The sequence below is a fragment of the Oncorhynchus mykiss genome, chromosome 19, assembly GCF_013265735.2.
Source record: "Oncorhynchus mykiss isolate Arlee chromosome 19, USDA_OmykA_1.1, whole genome shotgun sequence".
Lineage (NCBI taxonomy): Eukaryota > Metazoa > Chordata > Actinopteri > Salmoniformes > Salmonidae > Oncorhynchus > Oncorhynchus mykiss.
This window is the reverse complement of record NC_048583.1, coordinates 2,110,983-2,133,564: the sequence shown is the minus strand read 5'-3', so window position 1 is coordinate 2,133,564 and position 22,582 is coordinate 2,110,983. Positions and strand designations below refer to the sequence as shown.

Below are 22,582 nucleotides of genomic sequence, written 5' to 3'. Positions count from 1 at the left end.
TTTTGGGAAACAAAGGTTTTGGGTAACATGGGGTTCTGGGTAACATGGGGTTTTGGGTAACATGGGGTTCTGGGTAACATGGGGTTCTGGGTAACATGGGGTTTTGGTAACATGGGGTTTTGGGTAACAAAGGTTTTGGGTAACATGGGGTTTTGGTTAACATGGGGTTTTGGGTAACATGGGGTTTGGGGTAACATGGGGTTTTGGGGTAACATGGGGTTTTGGGGTAACATGGGGTTTGGGGTAACATGGGGTTTGGGGTAACATGGGGTTTTGGGGTAATATGGGGTTTGGGGTAACATGGGGTTTGGGGTAACATGGGGGTTTCGGGTAACATGGGGTTTGGGGTAACATGGGGTTTGGGGTAACATGGGGGGTTGGGGTAACATGGGGGAGTGGGGTAACATGGGGTTTGGGGTAACATGGGTATGGGGTAAAATGGGGGTTTGGGGTAACATGGGGATTGGGGTAACATGGGGTTTGGGGTAACATGGGGGGTTGGGGTAACATGGGGTTTGGGGTAACATGGGGGGTTGGGGTAACATGGGGGGTTGGGGTAACATGGGGGTATGGGGTAACATGGGGGTAGGGGTAAAATGGGGGTTTGGGGTAACATGGGAGTTTGGGGTAACATGGGGTTTGGGGTAACATGGGGGTTTGGGGTAACATGGGGTTTGGGGTAACATGGGGGTTTGAGGTAACATGGGGTTGGGTAACATGGGGTTTGGGGTAACATGGGGGTTTGGGGTAACATGGGGTTGGGTAACATGGGGTTTGGGGTAACGTGGAGTTTGGGGTAACATGGGGTTCTGGGTAACATGGGGTTTGGGGTAATATGGGAGTTTGGGGTAACATGGGGTTTGGGGTAACATGGGGGTTTGGGGTAACATGGGGTTTTGATTATTTTAAGAGAGAAGCTCAATTACGTCTGTTTGTGTTCCAGAATGTATTTATTTTTGACTCTGTCTTCATGTCTTTATCTTATTTTGTGTCTCTTAGATTCTTTATCTTATTTAGTGTCTCTTAGATTCTTTATCTTATTTAGTGTCTCTTAGATTCTTTATCTTATTTAGTTTCTCTTAGATTCTTTATCTGATTTAGCGTCTCTTAGATTCTTTATCTTATTTAGTGTCTCTGAGATTCTTTATCTTATTTAGTGTCTCTTAGATTCTTTATCTTATTTAGTGTCTCTTAGATTGTTTATCTTATTTAGTGTCTCTTAGATTCTTTATCTGATTTAGTGTCTCTTAGATTCTTTATCTTATTTAGTGTCTCTGAGATTCTTTATCTTATTTAGTGTCTCTTAGATTCTTAATCTTATTTAGTGTCTCTTAGATTCTTTATCTTATTTAGTGTCTCTTAGATTCTTTATCTTGAAGTGTTTCCATTATTAGTCCAGGTATTATTATAATCATCTGTTCATTCTTTGTATTTTGAAAAAAAATGTAATTAAGGGGTTTGTTGTTGTTTACCTCTCATGATGTTATTGATTATAAACGTTATGATATTGATTATGATGTAGATTAGTGTTATTTTGTTAGTAGTATAGAGATAATGATGCTATTGATTATAAATGTTATGATATAGATTATTGATTATGAAGTAGATTATTGTTTTGATGTCGCTCTCTAAACTGCCATGTAATCAACTGAAAGTTTTTAATAAAATTACAGGCTGTCAGTCTTGTGTGATTTAATTATTAGACAGACTACAACATACAGTATGAATTAACTGAGATCAGTCTGTGTGATTCCCCTCTTGGACAGACTACAACATACAGTATGAATTAACTGAGATCCGTCTGTGTGATTCCCCTCTTGGACAGACTACAACATACAGTATGAATTAACTGAGATCAGTCTGTGTGATTCCCCTCTTGGACAGACTACAACATACAGTATGAACTAACTAGTCATACATTTGGCAGGAGGTTAGGAAGTGCATCTCAGTTTTCACCTCATTTTGTGGGCTGTGGGCACATAGCCTGTCTTCTCTGATTTCCAAATGGAGCAAAAAAAGTTAGCCAAAAATTCTGTGGTGCTCTATTCTGGAATATTAACTGGCGTTTTTCGCCCCCTGGTGAAAAGAACGTAATATTGATCTCCTTCTCTTTGCATATGTGCAATTTGTACCTCGCGGCACACCGTACAAATATTCAAAGTTAAAGGCTTATATTACCGTTCTGCTAGCAGCGGGATAATATGCTGACCGCATAACAGCATAAATAATAATAAATCAATAAAAAAAATATATTATTATTTTTCATCTAAATAAGAGTCCCCCTGCAAGGGCAAGCTCAAATTTGAGAATATCTATTATTTTAGCACTGTAGTTCAATACAACTGTTTTTCACAGCATTGCAACGACGTTTGAAACAAATAAATTGATAATTTAATATTTTATTATTGTATAATTTATACCAGCATTTCTTTAGAATGTTTCCAAACTGAATACTGGTATGTTGAAAGCTGTTGTGAAGGTCAGTGGTGTAGTGGTGCCTGGAGAAGTGGGTATACAGTACTCTAATTTAGCTAAACATTTTCCAAACTGAATACTGGTATGTTGAAAGCTGTTGTGTAGGCCAGTGGTGTCGTGGTGCCTGGAGAAGTGGGTATACAGTACTCTAATTTAGTAAAACATTTTCCAAACTAAATACTGGTATGTTGAAAGCTGTTGTGTAGGTCAGTGGTGTCGTGGTGCCTGGAGAAGTGGGTATACAGTACTCTAATTTAGTGAAACATTTTCCAAACGGCCCAGTGAAGGAAAGGCACCCTGTGTGAAAAGCACGAGAAACAGTGATACACTCTGAATGACCTAAAACTATAAATCCCATATTGGTCTTTCACAGTCAGACCAACCCAAGCTGTACTGTTCATATTGGTCTTTCACAGTCAGGCCAACCAAAGCTGTACTGTTCATATTGGTCTTTCACAGTCAGGCCAACCCAAGCTGTACTGTTCATATTGGTCTTTCACAGTCAGGCCAACCCAAGCTGTACTGTTCATATTGGTCTTTCACAGTCAGGCCAACCCAAGCTGTACTGTTCATATTGGTCTTTCACAGTCAGGCCAACCCAAACTGTTCTGTTCAGTAGGATAATAGTAGACCAACCCAAACTGTTCTGTTCAGTAGGATAATAGTAGACCAACCCAAGCTGTACTGTTCAGTAGGATAATAGTAGACCAACCCAAACTGTTCTGTTCAGTAGGATAATAGTAGACCAACTCAAGCTGTACTGTTCAGTAGGATAATAGTAGACCAACCCAAGCTGTACTGTTCAGTAGGATAATAGTAGACCAACCCAAGCTGTGCTGTTCAGTAGGATAATAGTAGACCAACCCAAGCTGTGCTGTTCAGTAGGATAATAGTAGACCAACCCAAGCTGTACTGTTCAGTAGGATAATAGTAGACCAACCCAAGCTGTACTGTTCAGTAGGATAATAGTAGACCAACCCAAACTGTTCTGTTCAGTAGGATAATAGTAGACCAACCCAAGTGGTACTGTTCAGTAGGATAATAGTAGACCAACCCAAGCTGTACTGTTCAGTAGGATAATAGTAGACCAACCCAAGCTGTGCTGTTCAGTAGGATAATAGTAGACCAACTCAAGCTGTACTGTTCAGTAGGATAATAGTAGACCTTTTATTGAAACAGAGAAACTGAGTCAGAAATTCACAAATTCAATTTCAGGTTTGTGTTCTCAAAGTAAGACTTTTTTTAAACAGAAAAAACAATCAATTGTATGTTCTAAGTCCATAACAGAGATACTTACACCACATCAGGAGACCACTTTGAGGTTTGGGGAAAATCTAAGAAATGTACATTTTTGAGAGTAGTTCCCCTTTAATTAAAGTGTGTTGGATTAGCAGTGTTTATATAGTACAGGCACCTACACTATTGTTGGATTAGCAGTGTTTATATAGTACAGACACTATTGTTGGATTAGCAGTGTTTATATAGTACAGACACCTAGCACTATTGTTGTATTAGCAGTGTTTCTATAGTACAGACACCTAGCACTATTGTTGGATTAGCAGTGTTTATATAGTACAGACACCTAGCACTATTGTTGTATTAGCAGTGTTTCTATAGTACAGACACCTAGCACTATTGTTGGATTAGCAGTGTTTATATAGTAGACACTATTGTTGGATTAGCAGTGTTTATATAGTAGACACTATTGTTGTATTAGCAGTATTCCTGTAGTACAGACACCTGGTGGAACCAACTTCACATCGCCCCCCAGAAGAAAGGCACACGGACACCCACACTTCAGGTTGACTCAGTTTTTATCTGCAGTAAAAGATAATAAACAGTGATGACAGGCATTGACAGGACAGTCACAGCCACACGTTCACTGGTTAGGTAGGACACAAGATATATATTAGATAGGAACAACAGTAGTGACACATGGTTAGGTAGGACACAAGATATCTGTTAGATAGGAACAACAGTAGTGATACATGGTTAGGTAGGACACAAGATATCTGTTAGATAGGAACAACAGTAGTGATACATGGTTAGGTGGGACACAAGATATATGTTAGATAGGAACAACAGTAGTGACACATGGTTAGGTAGGACACAATATATCTGTTAGATAGGAGCAACAGTAGTGATACATGGTTAGGTAGGACACAAGATATCTGTTAGATAGGAGCAACAGTAGTGATACATGGTTAGGTAGGACACAAAATATATGTTAGATAGGAACAACAGTAGTGATACATGGTTAGGTAGGACACAAAATATCTGTTAGATAGGAACAACAGTAACGTTAGTGATACAAACCCTCAATGTGAAGTGATATTAATCCATAAATACAGAGCACAAGTACAACCCTTTTATATAAACCTTTTCAATTCATGAACGGCTAAATAAATATATACAGAGCCACATTCGCTATTGACTTTAGGATATATGAACCAGTTTTCCAAAACCACTATTGTGTTATACAGTTTGAAACAGTTTTTATGTACAGAGGAAGAGGACTCGAACCTGCTCTCAGAATATCTGTCAGACTGAGGAGCGGGCAGACCAACTTCCCAAATAGGGGAGAAGCACTCAAAACACACTAGTTGTTCTTTCAAAGAAAATAATACAAACATGGTAGGTCCGAAGACCTCTCGTATTATCAACCTTACTACAATGGCAGCAAATATTTTAATGAATTCAGTAATACAAAATGAAAGGAAACGTAATTTATATCACCCCTTTTCCTGAGGTGAATGGTTTCACCCACTACTCTCCCGGAACTGAGGCTTTGACATCAACAGTTTCACTTTGTTCCACCTTTGGTGAGCAAAACAGCTAATAACGTAGCTAAATACTGACATTATCCTCCATCGAGATATCTGTTCATATCTAAATACATGGCTCTGCTTTGGTCTATTCCATTGATATTGTCAAACTGAACATTACATTGAACATGTGAGTCATTTAGCAGACGCTCTTATCCAGAGAGACTTACAGTAGTGACTGGATACATTTTCAGACGTTGCATTGGCAGGACAATTCCATTAGTAGTTGGGAGGAGAGCAGAAACAGCCTAACACCTCCACTGATACTGTGTAACCTGTCTGCAGTCAACCAGCCATCCAGACTGAAGTGAAGGCCTTGTTACAGAATGAAAACACCTTCTCTTTCGTCGGCATGGCAACCTGTAAACATGTCAGTGGCGTCACAATGTTGCACAACAGCAGCAGAACATTGGATGGAGGGTCATTGTATCATTACACAGTGTCCCTGTCTATTCTACTGTATTGGTACATGTGGTATTACAATACATTAGAAGATCTGTAGACGGCAGCATTGAAACAATTTACAACACATCGTCAACTAGCAACCTACTCTGTTTCAGTGCTGTTTAAATATCCCACTTATTTTATTCTGCTGTTAGAGGCCATCAGTAGAGACAGTCAGGAAAATAGTCTTTGTAGCAAGGTTTTTTACTGTCAAACCTGGGAAGTGTGTCTATATAGGTAAGTATATATACAATTAGGATTTTACTTTAATGTCAAATGTACTGTAACTGTCTAGTTGTGAAGATAATCTAAATATAGTGTTTATTGACCTCTCCATTCTAGCACCATACATTCTGTTATTTGCTGAACTCCTCTCCATTCTAGCACCATACGTTCTGTTGTTTATTGTCCTCCTCCCCATTCTAGCATTCTAGGGCCATTCCCCCCAGAAATGTCTGGGAACTTGCAGGTGCCTTGGTGGAAGAGTGGGGTAACATCCCACAGCAATAACTGGTAAATCTGGTGCAGTCCATGAGGAAATGCACTGCAGTACTTAATGCAGCTGGTGGCCACACCTGATACTGCCTGTTACTTTTGATTTTGACCCCCTCCCCCCTTTGTTCAGGGACACATATTATATTTCTGTTAGTCACATGTCTGTGGAACTTGTTCAGTTTATGTCTCAGTTGTTGAATCTTGTTATGTTCATACAAATGTTTACGCATGTTAAGTTTGCTGAAAATAAAGGCAGTTGACAGTGAGAGGACGTTTCTTTTTTTTGCTGAGTTTAGTTCTTACTGACAGACTGGGTTGGTAGAAGGAGACAGGGGAGGAGAGAGAGATGAGAGAGAGAGAGAGAGAGATAGGACTTAATGACAGACTGAGTTGGTAGAAGGAGACAGGGGAGGAGGGAGAGAGAGATGAGAGAGAGAGAGATAGGACTTATTGACAGACTGAGTTGGTAGAAGGAGACAGGGGAGGAGGGAGAGAAAAACTGACATTTAAATCAGCTGAATATATTTTCATCACTGACTTCTCACCAGTGATGTCATCATAACCAGTAACCTGTTCCTCTCTTGTCCCAGCCCAGCCTGACCCTGACATATAGCATCAGGCCTGTTGAGTTGACTTGGGTAACAGACCTCTAGCTTCTACACCACAGCCCCCCTTCTCCTGCTCTAACATGAGACCTCATCAGTACTCATTTTGGGTGCTGGTACTGTTTATATTTAGGTGCTGGAACATTAAGCCAATATTCTATAAGAGGTGAACTCAAGCAGTAGAAAGTTAGAGGTGATATTATAGGACACACTATGTGTAACTTTGCTGCTCTGCCAGCAGTTTCCTGTGGAGTTTTTCTAATGTCAGTGTTTCCTGTAGGTAGGTGTGTTTAAGTGATCTTATCTGCTTAGTTTGTCACGTCATAGAAGTAGGGAAGTAATGATATAGAAGTCATATAGTCTAGCAGTATTTCTCACTCTTCAGTCCTCTCTTCATGACAGTAGACTTGTTTCGCTCAGTGGAGCCCCAGTTAGAGACAGATATGATACCTGCAGTGGTACTGATGACCCTGTTGTGGAGCAGAGGTAGGACGCTGTTATACTGATATACACTTGTGACAGTTACTGAGATATGATTTGATATTGTAAGATATATTATAATTTGCAGGGTTAGTAAAATAACATGCAACTGGAAGCAGACAGTAAAAATGTGTCTCAAAGCAGGACAATGATGTGATCACCTGTAAATGTACTTTACTGTAGCCTAACTGTCCATCTGGGGACAGGCACTAATGTCAGTTAAGTTGTGATGGTGTCATGTGTCTGGGGAGATGGTGTCATGTGTCTAGGTAGGGGAGAGAAAAGGGGAGTGGAGAGAGAAGGGAGGGTGGAGAAGTGGAGGGGAGAGAGATTTTTGGAGGAGAGAGAATGATAGAGAAGGGGAGGGGAGAGAGGAAGGGAGGGGACATTTGTGGAGGAGAGAGAAATTGTCTCAGTCAGCCGGCTCCACTAGGGCCCTCTCAGTCAGCCGGCTCCACTAGGGCCCTCTCAGCCAGCTGGCTCCACTAGGGCCCTCTCAACCAGCTGGCTCCTCTAGGGCCCTCTCAGTCAGCCGGCTCCACTAGAGTCCTCTCAGCCAGCCGGCTCCACTAGGGCCCTCTCAGTCAGCCGGCTCCACTAGGGCCCTCTCAGCCAGCCGGGTCCACTAAGGCCCTCTCAGTCAGCTGGCTCCACTAAGGCCCTCTCAGTCAGCCGGCTCCACTAGGGCCCTCTCAGCCAGCCGGCTCCACTAGGGCCCTCTCAGTCAGCCGGCTCCACTAGGGCCCTCTCAGTCAGCCGGCTCCACTAGGGCCCTCTCAGCCAGCCGGCTCCACTAAGGCCCTCTCAGTCAGCCGGCTCCACTAGGGCCCTCTCAGTCAGCCGGCTCCACTAGGGCCCTCTCAGCCAGCCGGCTCCACTAAGGCCCTCTCAGCCAGCCGGCTCCACTAGGGCCCTCTCAGCCAGCCGGCTCCACTAGGGCCCTCTCAGCCAGCTGGTGTGTGTGGAGAGTGTGAGATGTGTGTACAAAACATAGAAATACAAATTACATGATTGCACACTGTGTTATTTTACCCAACAGATACGGGAGCTTGTCAATATTATATTTGTTTTCAAATTATTTTGGGGTCTTTGTAATCTGAGGGAAATATGTGTCTCTTATATCGTTGTACATTTGGCAGGAGGTTAGGAAGTACAGCTCAGAATCCAACTAATTTTGTGGGCAGTGGGCACATAGCCTGTCTTCTCTCTGCCTACCTCTCTCAATAGCAAGGCGATGCTCACTGAGTCTGTCAATTGTCCATTTTTTTCTCAGTCACGGTGGTCAGATAGTTTGCCATCATTTATATATGTTTGGTTATAATTTGTTTGGGCCAGACTGTCTGAGTTCTGTCCTGAGGCTTTGTTGGGTTAGTAGTGGTTTGTGAACTAAGCTTCAGGACCAGCTGGATGAAGGGACTTTTCTCTATGTTCATCTCTTGGTATTTCAGTGCTGCTCTCTTGTTTTTATGTGGTTATAGACATTGAAGACTTGTTTCTGGATATTAATTAGTGATGGATATTAATTAGTGATGGATATTAATTAGTGATGGATATTAATTAGTGATGGGTATTAATTAGTGATGGATATTAATTAGTGATGGATATTAATTAGTGAGGGATATTAATTAGTGATGGATATTAATTAGTGATGGATATTAATTAGTGATGGGTATTAATTAGTGATGGATATTAATTAGTGATGGATATTAATTAGTGAGGGATATTAATTAGTGATGGGTATTAATTAGTGATGGATATTAATTAGTGATGGATATTAATTAGTGATGGGTATTAATTAGTGATGGATATTAATTAGTGATGGATATTAATTAGTGAGGGATATTAATTAGTGATGGATATTAATTAGTGATGGGTATTAATTAGTGATGGATATTAATTAGTGAGGGATATTAATTAGTGATGGATATTAATTAGTGATGGATATTAATTAGTGATGGGTATTAATTAGTGATGGATATTAATTAGTGAGGGATATTAATTAGTGATGGATATTAATTAGTGATGGATATTAATTAGTGATGGGTATTAATTAGTGATGGATATTAATTAGTGAAGGATATTAATTAGTGATGGATATTAATTAGTGATGGATATTAATTAATTATTCTGTCCAACATTATTTGGGTCTTTTTCTAAGAATGTTTATGCAGATAGTACATAACTCAACTCTCTCCCTGACCCCCACCAGTCTAGTACATAACTCAACTCTCTCCCTGACCCCCACCAGTCTAGTACATAACTCAACTCTCTCCCTGACACCCACCAGTCAAGTACATAACTCAACTCTCTCACTGACCCCCACCAGTCTAGTACATAACTCATCTCTCTCCCTGACCCCCACCAGTCTAGTAAATAACTCAACTCTCTCCCTGACCCCCACCAGTCTAGTACATAACTCAACTCTCTCCAACACAATTTCATTCCTACCTTTTGTTTGTTTTCATCCCAAGGGAAAGGTTTGGAAACACCTACACATACATTAACACAGAAACAGCACAATTCATCTCATATGACCTAGTAGTCCTGTAGAGCTCTTTAACATCCACACAATATACACTACATTACATCCTCCATATAATTCATCTCATATGACCTAGTAGAACTGTAGAGCTGTTTAACATCCACACAATATACACTACATTACATCCTCCATATAATTCATCTCATATGACCTAGTAGAACTGTAGAGCTCTGTAACATCCACACAATATACACTACATTACATCCTCCATATAATTCATCTCATATGACCTAGTAGAACTGTAGAGCTCTTTAACATCCACACAATATACACTACATTACATCCTCCATATAATTCATCTCATATGACCTAGTAGAACTGTAGAGCTGTTTAACATCCACACAATATAGCTGGGTCTCCCTGTTCTGTCCCTATGTGTCCACTGCCCTGCAGAGCCCCAACCCAACACATCCTACTCAGCTTTAGGGTCTGAGTGAAACATTCATTATTGGTTTCAGGTGTATTAGGTCAAGGCCAGAGTGACAACACACAGGACAGCAGACCCCCAGGGCAGGACTGAACAACCCAGCAGCTATTGAAAACAGGAAGTGGGCATCTTTTCAATACAGACTCCTTTTGTTGTACTGTTTTCAATATAAGACATCCAGACCTTATTCAAGTTGTCCAGTAAACCCTTATAAGAGGTGAACTCAAGCAGTAGAAAGTTAGAGGTGATATTATAGCACACACTATATGTGTAACTTTGCTGCTCTGCCAGCAGTTTCCTGTGGAGTTTTTCTAATGTCAGTGTTTCCTGTTGTTATGTGGGTTTAACTGATCTTATCTGCCTAAAAGTTTGTCACGTCATAGATGTGACCTGAGTCAAACTCAACAGGCCTGATGCTATATGTCAGGAAGAGAGAGAGAACGAGAGAGAGAGAGAGGGGAGGGGGTAGTGGAGAGAGAGAGGAGGGGAGGGAACAGAGGAGAGAGTAGTGGAGAGAGAGAGGAGGGAAGGGGAAAGATGAGAAAGTAATGGAGAGAGAGAGGAGGGGAGGCCAGAGGAGAGAGTAGAAGAGAGAGAGAGAGGAGGGGAGGGGACAGATGAGAGAGTAGTGGAGAGAGAGAGGAGGGGAGGAGACAGAGGAGAGAGTAGTGGAGAAAGAGAGGAGGGGATGGGACAGAAGAGAGAGTAGTGGAGAGAGAGAGGAGGGGATGGGACAGAAGAGAGAGTAGTGGAGAGAGAGAGGAGGGGAGGGGACAGAGGAGAGAGTAGTGGAGAGAGAGAGGAGGGGAGGCCAGAGGAGAGAGTAGAAGAGAGAGAGAGAGGAGGGGAGGGGACAGATGAGAAAGTAATGGAGAGAGAGAGGAGGGGAGGCCAGAGGAGAGAGTAGAAGAGAGAGAGAGAGGAGGGAAGGGGACAGAGGAGAGAGTAGTGGAGAGAGAGAGGAGGGGAGGGCAGAGGAGAGAGTAGTGGAGAAAGAGAGGAGGGGATGGGACAGAAGAGAGAGTAGTGGAGAGAGAGAGGAGGGGATGGGACAGAAGAGAGAGTAGTGGAGAGAGAGAGGAGGGGAGGGGACAGAGGAGAGAGTAGTGGAGAGAGAGAGGAGGGGAGGGGACAGAGGAGAGAGTAGTGGAGAGAGAGAGGAGGGGAGGGGACAGAGGAGAGAGTAGTGGGGAGAGAGAGGAGGGGAGGGAGACAGAGGAGAGAGTAGTGGAGAGAGAGAGGAGGGGAGGGGACAGAGGAGAGAGTAGTGGAGAGAGAGAGGAGGGGATGGGACAGAGGAGATAGTAGTGGAGAGAGAGAGGAGGGGAGGGAGACAGAGGAGAGAGTAGTGGAGAGAGAGAGGAGGGGAGGGGACAGAGGAGAGAGTAGTGGAGAAAGGGAGTAGAGGAGGGGACAGAGGAGAGGGTAGTGGTTTGTCGACCAATCACGTTCACGTTGTCATGCTGCTTCACGCGGTTGCTAAACCAATCACCACGAAATCCCTTCTCAAAGTCAGTGTACTTCATGTCGAGAAACTGCCTGTTTTCATCAAAAGTACGTTCTGTCACGATTCCAAAGCTATACGATACTACAGACAGCAAGTTCATTATCTCACATCTCCGAAAATATCTGGAATGTTGTACTTCTTGTTGACAAAACTCATGATAATGTTGTGTTTTTGATCTAGAGCCCAATAGACCCATTCAAGCCTTAAAAGAGCGCTCTCCTTGTCCCAGAATCACCCAGAATGCACTGCACCGCCTATTGAGGTAGCAAGGGCAACGTTTCCCATCTCCTCAACAGTATTTCTGAAGTTGTGAATGTTAGATTCCACTCTGGGAGACACATCGATCTGAAGGTTGAATATGGTGAGATTGTAGACTCCTAAATTGATAGTACAGTTTGTTTAGGTGATTTAACAGCTTCCTCACATGCTGATATTGTCTTTGGTATTATTGTGTGTAGATACACTTAGCTAGCCAGGTAGCCAGCCAGCCCGCCCACACAGAGAGCATTGCATTGTGGATGTTGTAGTCGACTTGAGCTGCAACAGATTTCCTCAACGATGTTCCATCTTGTTACCAACCTTATTAAAAGTGTTCATTAAAACAAATCAGCATGTTTGTTGGATGGAATCAGTGTAGATGTTCTGCTGTGTATCGAGGTGTTTATATGAAAGTGGTAGATTTGTAATTCTTTCCCAGAGAAAGTTCTGGATTACTTGTCTTTGGGTGACCTCAGTCTTTGACGATTCAGCTACTTTGTTCACAGTCCTACTGTAATGTTCTGGGTGTAGCTGATGCAGAGGAGTCAGGACAGTAGAGATGAGTAACACATGTAACTTTACTCAAATATTCCAATAACGTGTCGTAAATACCGAGCCCACAGTAACACACCAAACATACATAAAACAATCCCGCACAAAAACCATGGGGAAAACAGAGGGTTTAATAATGAACATGTAATTTGGAATTGGAACCAGGCGTGTAAAACAAAGACAAAACAAATGGAAAATGAAAAGTGGATCAGCGATGGCTAGAAGGCCGGTGACGTCGCTGCCCGAACAAGGAGCGGGACCGACTTCTGTGGAAGTTGTAACAGTACCCCCCCTTGACGCGCAGGGCGATCCGGATGGAGACGGTGGAACTCCCGCAGCAACGAAGGGTCCAAAACGTCCTCCACCGACACCCAGCATCTCTCCTCCGGACCGTACCCCTCCCACTCCACGAGGTACTGAAGGCCTTTCGCCCGATGCCTCGAGTCCATTATGGCTCAAACAGCATACGCCGGGGCCCCCTCGATGTCCAGAGGGGGTGGAGGAACCACCTGCACCTCAGACTCCTGGAGTGGACCAGCCACCACCGGCCTGAGGAGAGACACATTAAACGAGGGGTTAATACGGTAATCGGAGGGAAGCTGTAACCTGTAGCAAACCTCATTCAGTCTCCTCAGGACTTTGAACCGCGGGCCCAGCTTCCGGCAGGGCAGGCAGAGGGGCAGGTTTCGGGTCAAGAGCCAGACCAGTGAAAACCCGATGGCGGAGGTGAAAACCAGAGGTATGGCTGACCGAGACCCCCAGACGTTCCATAAACGCCCTCCAGACCCTTGACGTGAACTGGGGACCTCGATCAGACACTGGCACCCCATAGTGCCGGAAGACGTGTGTAAACAGGGCCTCCTCAGTCAGGGCCGTAGGGAGACTGGGAAAAGGAAGGAGACGGCAGGACTTAGAGAAATGATCCACAACGACCAGGACCGTGAGGGAGGAAGATCCGTGAGGAAGTCCACCGACAGGTGAGACCACGGTCATTCAGGAATGGCTAAGGACTGTGGGCTCTGTACGTAACGCCCCCTCGATGTCCACGTCCAGCTCCCACACTACCGGTGCCACCAGGCAAGAGGCCGGAAGTTCGGGAGTGTGATCTATGGACCACTCCTCTGATCTATGATCAGTGATCTATGGACCGCTCCGTCTCCTCGCTGCCCGGATGTACTCCAGATTGCGCTGGTCAGTCCAGATGAGAAAAGGGTGTTTAGCCCCCTCAAGCCAATGCCTCCACACCTTCAGAGCCTTGACAACAGCCAACAGCTCCCGGTCCCCCACATCATAGTTTCACTCCGCCGGACTGAGCTTCTTCGAAAAGAAAGTACAGGGGCGGAGCTTTAGTGGCGTACCCGAGCGCTGAGGGAGCACGGCTCCTTTCCCAGATCCGGATGAGCCAGCAGGGGAGCCGAGGTCAACAGAGCCCTCAGGTGACCAAAAGCCCTGTCCGCCGTCCACTGCAGTCGCACCGGTCCCCCCTTCAGCGGTGAGGTAATGGGAGTCGCTACCTGACCAAAGCCCTGGATAAACCTCCGGTAGTAGTTGGCTACCTGACCAAAGCCCGGATAAACCTCCGGTAGTAGTTGGCTACCTGACCAAAGCCCCGGATAAACCTCCGGTAGTAGTTGGCTACCTGACCAAAGCTCCGGATAAACCTCCGGTAGTAGTTGGCTACCTGACCAAAGCCCCGGATAAACCTCCGGTAGTAGTTGGCTACCTGACCAAAGCCCCGGATAAACCTCCGGTAGAAGTTGGCTACCTGACCAAAGCCCTGGATAAACCTCCGGTAGTAGTTGGCTACCTGACCAAAGCCCTGGATAAACCTCCGGTAGTAGTTGGCTACCTGACCAAAGCACCGGATAAACCTCCGGTAGTAGTTGGCTACCTGACCAAAGCCCCGAATAAACCTCCGGTAGTAGTTGGCAAACCATAGAAACCGCTGCACCTCCTTTACCTTCGTGGGAGTCGGCCAATTACGCACAGCTGAAATGCAGTCACTCTCCATCTCCACCCCTGAAGTGGAAATGCAGTCACTCTCCAGGAGACAGACTGTTAGAAGAACAGACATTTTTCAGCCTTGACGTACAGGTCAGGCTCCAACAGTCGACCAAGTACCATGTGCACCAGGGACACACACTTGGCGCGTGTAGCGTAGTACATCAGAATGTGGTCGATATATACACCACTACACCCTGCCCGTGCAGGTCCCGGATAATCTCGTCTACAAAGGCCTGGAAGACATCAACCCGTACGGCATGACGAGGTACTCATAGTGCCCTGAGGTGGTACTAAATGACGTCTTCCACTCGTCCCCCTCCCAGATACGCACCAGGTTGTAAGCGCTCCTGAGATCCAATTTTGTGAAGAAGCCCTGTGCATTGACTCTATCGCACTGGATATGAGAGGCAGCAGGTAGCAGCAGGCAATATCAGTGTGAACACATCTGATTGGACTAGATCCATGTTGCGGTGAGACACGTCTGATTGGACTAGATCCATGTTGAGGTGAGACACGTCTGATTGGACTAGATCCATGTTGAGGTGAGACACGTCTGATTGGACTAGATCCATGTTGAGGTGAGGCACGTCTGATTGGACTAGATCCATGTTGAGGTGAGACATGTCTGAGTGGACTAGATCCATGTTGTGGTGAGACACGTCTGATTGGACTAGATCCATGTTGAGGTGAGACACGTCTGATTGGACTAGATCCATGTTGAGGTGAGACATGTCTGATTGGACTAGATCCATGTTGAGGTGAGACCATTCCATGTCTTTATTGGTTTGTGTGAGAAGGCAGTTTGGGAGAAGGTGGTGGACCGTTTGAGGATTCTACAGTTCCCCTGGTGGAGGTTCTTGGAACACTGATATTTAAGTCTGAGGTTGATGAAAACAAATTTGGTGCTGAAATGTTGTGTGTTATCTTGAATACCAGGCAGATGTTGGAGTACAGAATGAAATGGAGAGGAGAGGGGAGGAGAAGAGGGGGGGAGTAGAGGAGAGGAGAAGGGGAGGAGAGGAGAAGTGGGGGGGAGTAGAGGAGAGGAGAAGGGGAGGAGAGGAGAAGTGGGGGGGAGTAGAGGAGATGAGAAGAGAAGGGGAGAAGGGCAGAGGGGGATAAGAGGGGGGAGAAGAGGGGGAAGATAGGGGCAGAAGAGTAGATGATAGGCAGAATAGGACAAGAGAGGGGGAGAATAGGACAAGAGAGGGGGAGAAGAGGAGAGAGAGGAGGGGAGGGAGGGGAGGGGAAGAAGAGGAGAGGGGGAGGAGAGGAGAAAGGGGAGAGGAGGGGGAGGGGGAGAAGAGGAGAAGAGAGGGGGAGAAGAGGGAAAACAGGAAAGGTGGAGAAGAGGAAAGAACATTTACAATCTCTACACTGTATTTCTGATCAAATTGATGTTATTTTAATGGACAACAAATGTGCTTATCTTTCAAAAACAAGGACATTTCTAAGTGACACCAAACTTTTGAACGATAGTGTTTTTCTGTTTTTTATTTCTAATAAATTAGCAAGCATTTCTAAATACCTGTTTTTTCTGTGTCATTATGGGGTATTGTGATGTCATTATGGGGTATTGTGATGTAATTATGGGGTATTGTGATGTCATTATGGGGTATTGTGATGTCATTATGGGGTATTGTGTGTAGATTGATGAGGATGTTTTTTAAAATTACATTTAGAATAAAGCTGTAACTTAACAAAATGTGAAAAAGACAAGGGGTCTGAATACTTTCCTAATGCACCAATACGTACATGAAGGCAGGGTAAAGTGACTAGACATCAGGATAGATAATAAGGTATTTGAGGTAGATATGTACATGAAGGCAGGGTAAAGGGACTAGACATCAGGATAGATAATAATAAGGTATTTGAGGTAGATATGTACATGAAGGCAGGGTAAAGTGACTAGACATCAGGATAGATAATAATAAGGTATTTGAGGTAGATATGTACATGAAGGCAGGGTAAAGTGACTAGACATCAGGATAGATAATAATAAGGTATTTGAGGTAGATATGTACATGACGGCAGGGTAAAGTGACTAGACATCAGGATAGATAATAATAAGGTATTTGAGGTAGATATGTACATGAAGGCAGGGTAAAGTGACTAGACATCAGGATAGATAATAATAAGGTATTTGAGGTAGATATGTACATGACGGCAGGGTAAAGTGACTAGACTATTTTGATGTCATGTTGATGTTCATTTAACCTCTGTCTCTCTCTTCCTCTGACTCCTCCCTTTCTCCTTTGTTTCTCTCTGTCTCTTTCTCTCTCTTTCTCCTCAGATCTCCAGGCTCAAAGCGTCAGTCCACCAGGTAGGTAGAGTATAAATCTACAGTGATTATAGCAGTTCAATATTAGTCAACTTTATTATCCCACATGGAGAAATGCACGTGTCCATACAAACCATTCTAAACCCCAATAACAAGTAGTGTTTTATGGAACTACTAATACTTGTCAACCACAAAGCATTACTGCTGTTAGAATAACACAATCACTGTCATCATCTGTCCTCACCACTGTGTTTTCCTCTCTGCTGTTTACAGCTGAACAATCAGTCAGACTGGTGGATGGGACCACTTCCTGTTCTGGGACAGTGGAAGTCTTCTACAGAGGAAAGTGGTTGAGTCTATGTCCTGGGTGGTGGAGAATGAAAGAGGCCAAGGTTGTGTGTAGAGAGCTGGACTGTGGGAATCCTGTAGCTGAATCTGGAGTTCTGATTGAAGATGGAAGAAGAGGAGTCAGACTATATATATATGGTTGCAGGGGAGATGAGTCTTCTATTAGACAGTGTGACATCACAGAAATATATCCTGGTGGCTGTAATGGTGAATATTATCGTCATGTGACCTGTTCAGGTAAGAGACTGGTCATATTGAGAGATTTATTTATACATTATACAATATTACCATGTATCATGTTTTATGTGTTTTTATTTCATTTAAATAGAGGGAGAGATGTCAGATGTATTTAAACATTATATTTGTGTTTGTCATATTGGTTTATGGGAGATGTTCATGGGCAGATCATTGTAGTTCAGATGGTACTGAAGTGAAGCTGCCTGATGGATGTCCAGCTGTTTATTTTCTATAAAGTGAAGTGAACTTATTCCTGTCTCCTGCCTGCATTATTCCCAACCCGATCCTGAGGGACTAAGAACCCATTTCTACCTCTTACAGTATCAAACATAGCAAACTACAATCTTTTATCCAACATATTTGTGTTTAGTCCTTGACAGTGTCATCAACAAACTGATTGAATGTTCAACCAACTATTTTTCTCCAGAGTCTGTGCGGCTTGTGGGTGGAGCTGGTCTCTGCTCTGGGAGAGTGGAGGTGAAGTCCAATCAGTCCTGGGCCTCAGTGTGTGAAGCTGACTTTGACCGGCAGGATGCAGAGGTAGTCTGTAGGGATGTTGGCTGTGGGGCTCCTGCAGCTCTACAGGGGGGGCTCTATGGAGAAGGTGAGGGTCAGACCTGGGATAAAGAGTTCCAGTGTAAAGGTAATGAGTCCCTTCTCCTGGACTGTGACACCTCAGACAGAGAGAACAACACCTGCCTACCAGGTAATGCTGTTGGACTCACCTGCTCAGGTAAGAAACAGTTTGTCACTCAATCAACATTGTTTCTCACCTGGAGTGAAGAATATGAGAGACATAATAGGTGTGTTTTAGTGAGAAAATAGCAAGATTACTGTCTCTCTCTTTTCTTTTCTCAGAGCCTGATGATGTGAGGCTGGTGGGAGGAGGCAGTCGCTGTGCTGGTGAAGTGGAGCGGTCCGACCAGGGAGAGTGGAGGACTGTGGGAACTGAAGACTGGGACGATGTAGCTGCAGTAGTTTGTAGACAGCTGGGTTGTGGCTCCACAGTTTCAGTACTTCCTGGAAACACCACTAGAGGGTTTAGAGTTTCCTGTTCTGGGTCTGAGTCTTCACTGAGGGAGTGTTGGAGAAGTTATGATCTCTCTCCTGGATTCACAGTGATCTGCTCAGGTAATATAACAAGATACACTATATGGCCAAAAGTTTGTGGACACTAGTGGTTTCGGCTATTTAAGCCACACCTGTTGCTGACAGGTGTATAACATTGAGCACACAGTCATGCAATCTCCATAGACAAACATTGACAGTAAAATGTTCTTACTGAAGATCTCAGTGACTTTTAACTTTGCACGTCTAGGAGCAACACAAGCTCACAGAACGGACCGCCGAGTTCTGAACCACGTAGAGCGTAAAAATAATCCTCTGTTGTAAAACTCACTGCTGAGTTCCACATACTTTTGTCCATGTATTATATCTCCTTCCTGGATTCACAGTGATCTGCTCAGGAAATATCAACATATTATCATTATATTCAACTGATTTCCTTCATTCATACAACTTCCTCTGCACCTCTCATGATGACTGTTTAACTTGTCAGTCTGCTTTACTAAATAGATCACTCAGTCAAGTAGGAATCAAATACGACTTAAATATCCCAGAAGGCTTTTGTATGTGAGTATTATCTCAGTGAACGTCTCTAATCACTACCACTGTCACATGTCATGTTATTGTCACATCTAAATGAGGAAAGTAGTTGAGGAGCTACGTTTTCTTTTTCTCTCCTCTTGTTCCAGATGTCCTGCTTAAGCCTGATATCAACATATGTTGTCTCAGTGACTGTAGGCCCACTACTCATGTTGCCCTGTGAGGGAGGGTGGCTGGCACTGTATATAGCCTCTACTGTATATAGCCTCTCTACTGTATGTAGTGAGGTAAAATACAGTAGAGAGGTTATATGCAGTAGAGAGGTTATATACAGCAGAGAGGCAAAATACAGTAGAGTGGTTATATACAGTAGTGGGGCTATATACAGTAGAGAGGCTATATACAGTAGAGAGGTTATATACAGTAGAGAGGTTATATACAGGTTATATTCACTGTCTTTTTACTGTTGTTTTTACTAATCTATTGCTCACATAATATATATTTTTTACTTAAAAATTGCACTGTTGGTTAGGGCCTGTAGGTAAGCATTTCACTGTCAGGTCTACAGCTGCTGTATTCAGCATTTCACTGTCAGGTCACCTGTTGTATTCGGTGCACGTGACAAATAAACTCTGATTTGATTTGTTACAGATCACCTGCTCCAGCCTGATATCTTCCTGACTGACCCAATGGGAGGGGTCTCCAGGGGCCACCAGGGGCCCGAGATGTTCAGGGGCTACAACTTCACCATCACCTGCTCCACTCAGCCACAGTACCCAGGAGGCTCCTTCCTCCTCACGTTCACCGGCTCCAACAGAACCCAGACCCAGCCAGCTGTCAATCACTCTGCTGCCTTCCTCTTCCCTGCTGCAGATGACTCCCACCAAGGGACCTACAGCTGTGTTTATGAGAATTATGTTTTCTCTCATAACTTCTCCTCTGAGAGTGAGCTCCTCTCACTCACCATCACAGGTAAGTGAACATGAACCAGACTTATAACTTTGTCATTGACAGATTTCCCACAGATCTATGTGATGATGATCAGTCCCCTCATCAAAGGTGTTTCTGTTTGCAGCCTCTCCTCTGCCAGCCTTCATCATCAGACACGTTGTAGTGCTGCTGATCCTAGTGACAGCCATCACCACCTCCTACCTGTACTACAAGGTAAAGACATTTACTCAGACGTTACAAGTCATTGAAACTAGAGGGAGAGGGAGGGAGAGAATGGAGATACTAGAGAGTAAATGTCTGACTGTTGGTGCTGTGTCTCCCTAGCCCACCAGGAGGCAGAAGAGAGTGAACAGGGTGAGCAGCATGGATCTTGATGTCAATGCCATGGAGATGGTCTCTCTGAGCTCCAGAGCTGAAGCTGGACCGGGAGAGGAGAGAGCAGCCCAGGGGACGGAGTAGGAGGAGAATGAAGATGACCTTACATGCTGATCTTAGGTCAGTTTTGTGTTTTAAATTGATGGTCAGCAGTGGACTGATGTTTAAAATGTGGTGACAAACCTGGAGTGGTTCTAATTTTAATAACAAGTTCAGAATTAGTTTATCTTTCTAGAACCTTGGAAGAAATCTAAAAGGAGTGACTGCAACCACCATTATTCATTTAGTCTGGTTTTTACCACCAGAGAAACATGGGGTTCTGGTAACATGGGGATTGGGTAAATTGGGGTATGGGGTAACTTTGGTTTTTGGTAACATGGGTTTTGGTATCATGGGATAACATGGGTTTTGGTATCATGGGGTAACATGGGGTACTGGGTAACATGGGGTTCTGGGTAACATGGGGTTTGGGGTAACATGGGGTTTTTGGTTACATGGGGTTTTGGTTACATGGGGTTTTGGGTAACAAGGAGTTTTGGTTACATGGGGTTTTGGGTAACATGGGGGTTTTGGTTACATGGGGTTTTGGTTACATGGGGTTTTGGTAACATGGGGTTTTGGTTACATGGGGTTTTGGTAACCTGGGGTTTTGGTTACATGGGGTTTTGGTTACATGGGGTTTTGGGTAACAAGGAGTTTTGGTTACATGGGGTTTTGGGTAACATGGGGGTTTTGGTTACATGGGGTTTTGGTTACATGGGGTTTTGGTAACATGGGGTTTTGGTTACATGGGGTTTTGGTAACATGGGGTTTTGGTTACATGGGGTTTTGGGTAACATGGGGTTCTGGGTAACATGGGGTTTTGGGTAACATGGGGTTTTGGTAACATGGGGTTTTGGTAACATGGGGTTTTGGGTAACATGGGGTTTGAATTATTTTAAGAGAGAAGTTCAATCTGTTTTCCAGGATGTATTTATTTTTGACTTTGTCTTCATGTCTTTATCTTGTTTAGTGTCTCTTAGATTCTTTACCTTATTTAGTGTCTCTTAGATTCTTTATGTTATTTAGTGTCTCTTAGATTCTTTATCTTATTTAGTGTCTCTTAGATTCTTTATCTTATTTAGTGTCTCTTAGATTCTTTATCTTATTTAGTGTCTCTTAGATTCTTTATCTTATTTAGTGTCTCTTAGATTCTTTATCTTATTTAGTGTCTCTTAGATTCTTTATCTTGAAGTGTTTCCATTATTAGTCCAGGTATTATTATAATCATCTGTTCATTCTTTGTGTTTTTAAACATTTTTTAATAAAGGGGTTTGTTGTTGTTTACCTCATGATGTTATTGATTATAAATGTTATGATATTGATTATGATGTAGATTAGTGTTATGTTGTTAGTAGTATAGAGATAATGTTATTGATTATAAATCTTATGATATTGATTATGATGTAGATTATTGTTTTGATGTTGCTCTCTAAACTGCCATGTAATCAACTGGATGCTTTTAATAAAATTACAGGCTGTCAATCTTGTGTGATTTAATTATTAGACAGACTACAACATACAGTATGAATTAACTGAGATCAGTCTGTGTGATTCCCCTCTTGGACAGACTACAACATACAGTATGAATTAACTGAGATCAGTCTGTGTGATTCCCCTCTTGGACAGACTACAACATACAGTATGAATTAACTGAGATCAGTTTGTGTGATTCCCCTCTTGAACAGACTACAACATACAGTATGAATTAACTGAGATCAGTCTGTGTGATTCCCCTCTTGGACAGACTACAACATACAGTATGAATTAACTGAGATCAGTTTGTGTGATTCCCCTCTTGAACAGACTACAACATACAGTATTAATTAACTGAGATCAGTCTGTGTGATTCCCCTCTTGGACAGACTACAACATACAGTATGAATTAACTGAGATCAGTCTGTGTGATTCCCCTCTTGGTAGGATAATAGTAGACCAACCCAAGCTGTACTGTTCAGTAGGATAATAGTAGACCAACCCAAGCTGTACTGGTCAGTAGGATAATAGTAGACCAACCCAAGCTGTACTGTTCAGTAGGATAATAGTAGACCAACCCAAGCTGTACTGGTCAGTAGGATAATAGTAGACCAACCCAAGCTGTACTGGTCAGTAGGATAATAGTAGACCAACCC

General features: G+C 43.5%; 1 pseudogene; it reads left to right on the top strand.

Moving 5' to 3' along the window:
- The window catches only part of LOC118941399, a 117,537-nt pseudogene extending 96,632 nt beyond the window's left edge, over positions 1–20,905 (top strand).
- The last annotated feature ends 1,677 nt before the right edge of the window (positions 20,906–22,582 follow it).